Source organism: Marmota monax, unplaced genomic scaffold (assembly GCF_021218885.2).
Source record: "Marmota monax isolate L192 unplaced genomic scaffold, Marmota_monax_Labrador192_F-V1.1 WCK01_AAM20220418_F8-fsc00116, whole genome shotgun sequence".
In the NCBI taxonomy this organism is placed as follows: Eukaryota; Metazoa; Chordata; class Mammalia; order Rodentia; family Sciuridae; genus Marmota; species Marmota monax.
This window is the reverse complement of record NW_026695220.1, coordinates 6,343,599-6,352,978: the sequence shown is the minus strand read 5'-3', so window position 1 is coordinate 6,352,978 and position 9,380 is coordinate 6,343,599. Positions and strand designations below refer to the sequence as shown.

Here is a 9,380-nt window from a genome sequence, read left to right as displayed (position 1 = left end):
AGTATCCTTATGGCTCATCTAATTCATATCATATTTATATTTAATTTCCATGAAAATTTACCATGATTTATATTTAGAAAAACAAGGGGATTCTTTTTGTAAAAATAATTGATATGTCTTTGAATATGAATACTACTAGTGCTTTATGTTCTTTTTATATAAATTCACTATGAAAATTCCTTATTTGGTGGGATTTCATTGTTGCTAAATGTAAGGCGTGGCTGCCTGCTTCCTGGTCTTGAGGCTGCACATGTAGCTGGGACAGCTCCTGGCGATCAGCCAGGAGGCAGTGCTGTGGGCCGTGACAGAGGAGGAGGACCACCTCAGGATACGTCCAGGACTATTCTGCCCTCGTGGACAGCTTGTGCCTTCCCTTACAGACTATGGGATGGGTGTACACATGAACTTGCTCCACTCCTCTGACCTTTATTCTGATTGGCTCCTGTGCAATATATAAGCTGTGTGTACTTCCTTATTAAACAAGATCCTGCTTTGACTGTTCTCCCTGGCATGTCTGATTGTCCTCCCTGGAGGGAGGGCTGGGTGTGTGGGCGGCCAGTCGATCTTTACCTTTCTTGGCTCCTCTTGGTCGGGGTGTGCTTTTCCCGCTTCTCCTGCTGGTCAGGAGGAGACAGGGGCTAAAAACCCCCAACAGCTAAATATTTCATTTAGTTTCTAGTGTAAGAATCTTAATTAGCCCAGTTACTTGACTCTTTAGTAAATCTACTTTTAGAAAAGTATATTGGGAATCAACTCCTTCTATGGTAAACTAGTAATTCAAATAGAATTATAACTTACTGAAGTGGGAAACATTTCATCACTTCCTATGAAAGATATTTAGGATAAAGCTACCTAAATATCAGTAAAGGGATAAGTTAAATGAAATAAATTCTTGGGGAAACATAAAGCACTTTTTTGTCCTATTTCAGTCAGATTTCAATATAATATTAATTTAACTATATGAATAGGACTTAGGAGTTCTTAAGTTAAGAAACTAAGTCCATAAAAATAATATATGCAAAGTTCAAGGTAGAGAGTTGGAGCTCATATTTTATCATTATTCCATTTTCCCTTGGGGTTCTAAACTCTGGCAACTATACTAAAATGAGCTAGTAACAGAATTAGGCATGCAGTACAATTTCAACAACTGAACATTCACACAGCTGCTCAATGCATAAGCATCCTCAATGTGTAGAGAACAAAGTTTAGATGTCAGGCTTAAGGAAGGCCTTGATTTCATTTGTGAATGCTGATGACTGATGTCCAAAATAACCCTGCATCTTCTTTCCCTTGAGATCCTGAGTTACTGAGTAAGAAGACTGAAAGAAGGAAAGATGCCTTCCCAAATTCTGTCCTCAGAAGCAGAGGGCAAAAGAATTCTATTCATGTGTTCTGATTCCAATACAAAGTGTTCTGGGTCCTGGGTCCTACCTACTAAAGCAACAGGAATAGCAACATTTTCCTATGAACTAAGAAAGGTAACTGTGAGGTACAAGGGAAAAAGGAAGCTTGAAAAGAGTCTTTCTTTTTCACTGTGGCTTCTTCAAGCTATGCAAATCTATTTATATTCCTTTAAATATAAATTATGCAACCCCTCTAATACAGACTTGTATATGAGAACTACGTCGTTTCATCACATCTACTAGGTTCTTGTTGATCATAGTAGTTCCCTGTTATGAAGCTGCTTCCACATACATCATAGTTTTAGTTGAAGATATTACATTATAATACTGAATAAACTTCGATTTGTAAAAACTTCTGTTCATTGTTCACTTTCTTCTTTTAAATGAAAACACATGTACATCTAGTCTATTACCTATTAAATTAAACAAAGCAATACTATCGTCTTAGAAGGATATTGTGAAAATTAGATAATATTTATAACAAAGTTTTATAAACTTTAAAAGGCATAAAAATTTCAACCAGTATTACTATCCTTGATATTGTGATGTAATGTTTCAATTTGTTTTGGAGAACTGCAAATAGGAATCAACTATATTATATATTTGCTTCATAAATAAACAGAGCAGTTAGGAATCTCAAGTTACCATAGTCAGATTCAGTAATGCATGAACATTACGTTGAATTGCTTATACTCTTATGCTTTTTACATAGAGTTGGCAGATAATCCTGCCCCCACACATACTGCCTACAGAGGAGAGATTTTGCTACCCTTGTGTTTGTTATAGAATGCTGAAGAATTGAAGGGGAAGAGGCAGAATCTAGTCCTGTAGGTAGCCACAAAGCCACCTCTCATCACTGTCTTGAAAATACCCATCAATTTCAGTGTGTTTGCATAGCTTGCTGAGTTACTTAGGATACTGCAACATTTTAGATGGCTTTTCACCTCCTCTACCTATGTATACTATGCAATGCAGTCCTTTCATCTTCCTTTTCCCCTCTCACACTGCCAGAAGTGTGGCTCCTTTTGTCACCCACGTGGTGAACACTGTTCCAGTTTTCCAGAGGGGGACGGAAGTTTCTCTTAGAGGTGAAGCTGTGGCCATAAAAAGTCCTTCTTCAAAGTAAATGACCTCAAAAATCTTTCACCAGTTTTGCCTTTTTCCTGAATTTTTTGTCCTCTCTGTAAATGTATATTGCAAAAAGTAGAACATTCTAATCCTATTTTTTCTTTTCTTCCTTACCACATACTTTCTGTGTATATAGTACATATTTGGGATATTTGACCAAAAACTCTGTAACTTTAAACCATTAATACATTTATTCTGTATTTTTTTGTTCTTTTTCATTTTTGCTGCAAGTTCTAAGGTGACTTCAATATCTCTGTTGAGCTTACTGTAGGACTTGGGCTGTTTGCACAGTTGCTGTAATGGAAAGTGCTTGTTGATGTAGTAGAAGGAAAAGAAAAAAAATTGAATTATCAATTGAATATGCTGCCCTAGATATGAAAAAAAAAAAAAAAAAAACTTCTTAAAATACTTTAACAGTATAAGTCACATGGCTTGACTCAAATCCAAGACAGTACCTAGAAGGAGAATATAAATTTGCAAGCAGCTCTAAATGCTACCATGGTTCTATCCATTGTATTAAATATGTTTTCATATTTTTACTTATTAAAGAGTATAATAATTAAGTAACAATATTTAAACTAAAGAAAACTGAATCAAGTAATTGATTTTGGCATCTTCAAATTCCCCTAAAATTTTAAGTCAATTAAAATGATTAAGTTAGTAAATAAAGCAATTTAAAAATGCAGAGCTTCTCTTTTTTTCCAAAATATTTATTAATTGTTCATTTAGAAAGTACTATACAATTTGCATTTAATAACACTATCATAAAAAGACTGTCCTTGGGCTGGAGTTTTGGCTCAGAGATAGAGAATTTGCCTAGCATGTGTGAGGTCCTGGGTTTGATCATCAGCAGAACATAAAAATAAATAAAAGTATCTTGTCCAACTACAAGTGAAGAAAAAATGTCTGTCCTTGCCATTCAAGAATTTAAATTTTAATGAAGCAAAAAATGTACACAAAATAACATTTAGCCTACAATTCTGTAACCTATGAAGGTTAGGGAAGTTTGCCTGATGGTTACACGGTGGTTAACTCCCAGTTCTTTTTGGAATACATCTCTCTTTGTTAAAATAGGTTTATTCTTTCATTCTAAAAACCTCCCAGCAGTTCCCAAACTATTGCTTGGTTTCTTTTTCCCTGGTTTTCAAAATTTTCCAAGCTATACTCTTTATCTCCAGACTTCTATGTTCTACTACACATATCTAATAAAAAGTTTTCTATAGGATGTTTGCATAGCTTGGTGAGTTATTTACAATTTTGCAACATTTTTATTGTTGCTTTTCATCTCACCTACCAAGATGTATTGAGACACAGCTCTCTCATCCTGCTCCACTCCGGCATTGCCAGACCTGTGTCCTACTCACTGCCCAACTGTTGAACTCCACCCCAGAGGGGATTTTTTTTTCCTGTCATAGAGAAAGATTTAAAGCAGCATGGCCCAAATTTTATTCCGGGTTTTCACTCCCAAAATATGTCTTTTGCTGTTGTTCTTCATCTCATTAATAAATATCAGCACTTTGGATATTTAAAAAGACCAAATTTCTTCAAAATCTTCTTTTGCCCCATTTTGTTTCACATCCTATATTTCTCATACAAGACTTCTGCAATTAGCAGCCAAACATTCAATGGAGTGTGACTACTTCTCAAAATGTTTTCACCATTAAAACAACACTAGTCTAGAAAATCACCATCTCTAATACCATCTTGCACAATATCTATTGGGTTTATAATTCACAATTTTTTTCCACCTTCATAATAATCATTCTTGTTTCCAAGAAAAAAAATGAGTGGTGATCATATATACCCAGATTAGTGTCACTCATTTAGATTTAATCTGTTACATGATAACTAGTTATGATTTATAAGAAACTATACTAGAAAAGAAAGTGATATGTTTTATGCTCAGAAAGGTAGAATGTTTAGATTCAATAATTTGTAATGAAAGAATCCTTCTTTTAGGCCCTTGTATTTTAAAATAGATTTTTATTCTTCTTGGGAGCAATATGAACCATAGTTCTAATTATTCCATAATACCACTGATAAAATTTGTCAAAAAATTTTGAGAAGTCTGGTTTCAAGCTTGCTTCTTATGTGGCAACCTAATTTTATAAAAGGAAAATTATCATTATAATGTAAGAATCAAAATTCTTGTATCAGTAATTGTTCCCTTGTAATCTTCTCAAATAATTAATTCCACTATAGATTTGATACTATCTTTTCTAAGAGATATAACAATAGCTTCACTTTTGAGTATTTTTTCAGAAATGTACTGAAATTTACTAGTTTATATTTGCAATAATAAGAATAGAAATATACACATAAAATTAACTAAATAAAAATGATAGTCAAGGGATGGGGATATAGCTCAGTTAGTAGAGTGCTTGCCTCACATGCACAAGGCCATGAGTTCAATCCCCAGCACCACAAAAATAATAATAATAATAATAATCAAATATCATTTAAAACAATAATTTTCCTGCAGTGGTATATTTTAATGAGGAAAGAAATTCTCCTGTATTTCTAAAATAATCATTTAGAATAATTTCAAGTTTCATCATTTCAATAATCACTTTTATTTTTACCATGGTATTTTTGGAGTCCTGAATGCCAAAGCATTCTTTTTACTTTGGGGAATAGTACATCTCAAGGAACTCTTATTTCAACACTAAATTGATTAAACCCTTCCAAGCTTCATGTAGTGATTCAATCCCAGGGACACAAATATTAATAGTATATTGAGGAAGTTCATTTGTGTTACCTATGTATTTTCTGATTGTCTCTGATTGTCTGAATTGTCTCCTGATGTATAACTTCTCTCTTCTTGGAATCTGGAGTGTTAAGGTGGTTTCACAGTAGCTCTGTATTTGAGATTTCTTCATAAAATTAAGAAAAAGCTTAAGACTGGAGTCTAGTATTGATAATTCAAGATCATTATTTCTGCCTAAATAAGTTGCATTTTTAAGCACTTTAAGCAAGTTTCAATACATAGAAAATAATGAAAAATGGAGTTCATCCAAATAAATATAACATCTTAAATGCATTAAATTATAAATAAATTAGTTAATATAATTTAATATGTGTAACTATTTTTCTTCTTGTCAAGGGTCTACAATGAGCAAAACACATGGTAAAACATTTTTTGTACCAATTCACATAATTCATAAATGAGAATTTTTTCAGATACTTCTTCACATATGTTGTCTTGCCTGATTCAGAAAAGAAAGTGTGCATTAATATTGCTAACTAAAAGATCACTGAATATTTCAAAAGTGGAAAAAAAATAATACTTATATTTTATAATTTAAAATGAAAAATGCACTTATATATATTGAAAATTTCAATCTGGCAATATACTTCATATTTAGCATTTAACCCTCAGATTTTATAGATAATCTAGTTATACATTGAACTTATTTTTAAATTTTAATTAAAAAAACTGGCAATACAGAGAGAAATATGACATCTCTTAACTAAGTAAAACATTTTTGGAAAGTAGGTGGTTTATTTTTTTCAATGCCATTTAAATTCAACGTGCCAATTTCTCCTAGTACAAAGAATAATACTAAATAGATTAAACTCGTGAGCTTTTCCAACACACACACAAAAATATCTACCCAGAATAAAATTCTGCTCAAGGCTGAAAAATGTGTCTTGTGGGAGGAAAGTACAGTGTAGGCTGCCTCCATTTCTAAAACATGCATTTCTAATGTGCTGCTGAAGGGAAAGATATATCTCCCAGTGGAACATGACACAATTCTCCTCATTCTATTTTATGCTTCTAATCTATTGCCGCATAGATTTTTTCAGAGTGCAAGCACTTTAAAATTCATTATTTCACTAACCTACAATTTGAATAAACTAGAAATGTGCTAAGACTCATCAGAGCATGAATAAATATAAATATAGGAGATTCTCCACAAGTAAGTAAGAAACATACAATGAAGACTTAGTAATATGGGAAGCTACCAACAGTTAAGTTTTTCATTTTTCAATAAAATAAGGAAATGTCCAAAGATAGTTATCTGAACATTATAATTTCACTGGGAAATATACTTCTTATAGGCAAAATCTCCTCTTAAAAAGTAATGGATTGTTAGAAGAAATATTTGGAATACTATTGTGACTTCTACTTTCAGATCCAATATGAAAAGAATTTAAAAGTAGTCACTTCCATCATAACGATCAATAAAACCTGAATAAACTAAAATTAATTGCCTTTGATTGCCTCAGTAAATTTAAGTTACACTACAAAGAATGCATCAATAAAATGTGAAAGACAAATAAATCTAGATTCCAATGCAAGATCTATTTTTTTTTTTTTTTTTTAACCTAGAAGAGATTCACTAGAGCCATAAAACTAGAAACTTGACTTTAACAACAATGACAGCAACAAGCAAAACTTTCTCAGGCCCTAAAAGAGTAGAAATAAGTTTTTCAGGGAGAAGAAAAATGATACAGAGAAGACATTCAGATCTACAATAAAAAGGGAAAAATTAGAGAAGTAACATAATATTTAATTTCTTATTCATATTCAATCTAACACATAACTGTTTGTAAATTACTAGTAATAACAAATCTATTGGGTGATTATATCACATGACATAAGTAAGATTGCTGACCGCATTTTCCTAAGTGCCTGGAAGGAGGAACTGAAACACACCTGTACAAGACAATGGTAGTGTATGTGAAAAGCCCTATTGCTATTATTTTAAGATGAAGATAAATTTAGATTAAATGTAAATGCATATTGGAAAATTTGAGGACAAAAACTAAAAAAAAGTTAAAATGTATACAGATATAAGATGGATATGCTGAAGATGTAATATAAAAATGGATCATAAAAATAATTAAATCGAGGGGATTTAATCTGTCTAGCTGTGACCCTCTGAGGCAGCGCAGCTGTGAGGGGACGGCAAATTCGCACGACTGGTGTGTCCATTTAATACAAGAAAATGGAAACTGAACAGCCAGAGGAAACCTTCCCCAACACCGAAACCAGTGGTGAATTTGGTAAGCGCCCTGCAGAAAATATGGTAGAGGAGCAAGCGTTTATAAGATCTAGAAACACAGATGAGATGGTTGAATTACGAATTCTGCTTCCGATCAAGAATCTGCGGCAGTGATTGGGAAAGGAAGCAAGAATATTAAGGCTCTCCGGACAGACTATAATGCCAGTGTTTCAGTCCCAGACAGCAGCGGCCCTGAGCGCATATTGAGTATCAGTGCTGATATTGAAACAATTGGAGAAATTCTGAAGAAAATCATCCCTACCTTGGAAGAGGGCCTGCAATTGCCATCACCCACTGCAACCAGCCAGCTCCCCCTGGAATCTGATGCTGTGCAATGCTTAAATTACCATTACTATAAAGGAAGAGACTTTGACTAAGAGTTGAGACTGTTGATTCATCAGTCTGGTAGGAGGAATTATTGGGGACAAAGGTGCTAAAATCAAAGAACTTCAAGAGAACACTCAGACAACAATCAAGCTTTCCCAGGAATTCTGCCCTCATTCCACTGACAGAGTCATTCTTTTTTTTTTTTTTTTAATTAATTAATTAATTAATTAATTTATTTATTTTAATTGGTTGCTCATTCTTATTGGCGGAAAGCTTGATAGGGTGGTAGAGTGAGTGCATAAAGATCATCCTTGATCTTATATCTGAGTCTCCCATCAAAGGACATGCATAGCCTTATGATCCTAATTTTTATGATGAAACATACGATTATGGTGGTTTTACAATGATGTTTGATGACTGCCGTGGACGTCCAGTGGGATTTCCCATGTGAGGAAGGGGTGGTTTCGACAGAATGCCACCTGGTAGGGGTGGGCGTTCCATGCCTCCCTCTAGAAGAGACTATGATAATATGAGCCCTCGTGGAGGACTCCCACCCTTTCCTCCTGGTCAAGGTGGCCGGGGTGGGAGCAGAGCTCGGAATCTTCCTCTTTCTCCACCACTAGCACCCAGGGGAGGAGATTTAATGGCCTATGACAGAAGAGGAAGACCTGGAAATCCTTATGATGGCATGGTTAGTTTCAGCGCTGATGAAACTTGGGACTCTGCAATAGATACATGGAGCCCATCAGAATGGCAGATGGTTTATGAACCACAGTGTGGCTCTGGATATGATTATTCCTATGCAGGGGTCGTGGCTTATATGGTGATCTTGGTACCTATTATTACAACACAAGTAACTTTTCCCAAAGATTTGGCTGGATTTATTATTGGCAAAGGTGGTCAGTGGATTAAGCAAATCCGTCATGAGTCCTGAGCCTCAATCAAAATTGATGAGCCTTTAGAAGGATCCAAAGATCGGATCATTGCCATTACAGGAATACAGGACCAGATACAGAATGCACAGTATTTGCTGCAGAACAGTGTGAAGCAGTATGCAGATGTTGAAGGACTCTAATGCAAGATTTTTTTTTCTTTTTTATAGTGTGAAGCAGTATTCTGGAAAGTTTTTCTAAGACTAGTGAAGAATTGAAGGAGTCCTGCATCTTTTTTTTTTTTTTTAATCTGCTTCTGTTTAAAAGGCCAAACATTCCTCTGCTTCATAGGTTTTCTGCATTTGAGGTGTAGTGCAGAACACCAGATGTGTTCACCAGATGTAATGTTTTAGTTCCTTACAAACAGGGATGGGGAGGGGGGAGGGCATGCAAAAACTAATATTGAAATTTTGAAACATCCACAGAGTGAGTGAATTTTATTTTTTGTTCATTTTTGGTGGTTTAAAAAATCCCCCCATGTAATTATTGTGAGTACCTTGCTTTGTGGTCACTGTAAACATTTTGGGGTTGGGACAGGGAGGAAAGTAACAATAGTCCACATGTCCCTGGCATCTGTTCAG

The 9,380-nt window shown here is 34.5% G+C and overlaps 1 pseudogene; it reads left to right on the top strand.

Moving 5' to 3' along the window:
• The first annotated feature begins 7,435 nt into the window (after window positions 1–7,435).
• On the top strand, window positions 7,436–9,028 carry LOC124085090 (heterogeneous nuclear ribonucleoprotein K-like; annotated as a pseudogene).
• Window positions 9,029–9,380: the final 352 nt, after the last annotated feature.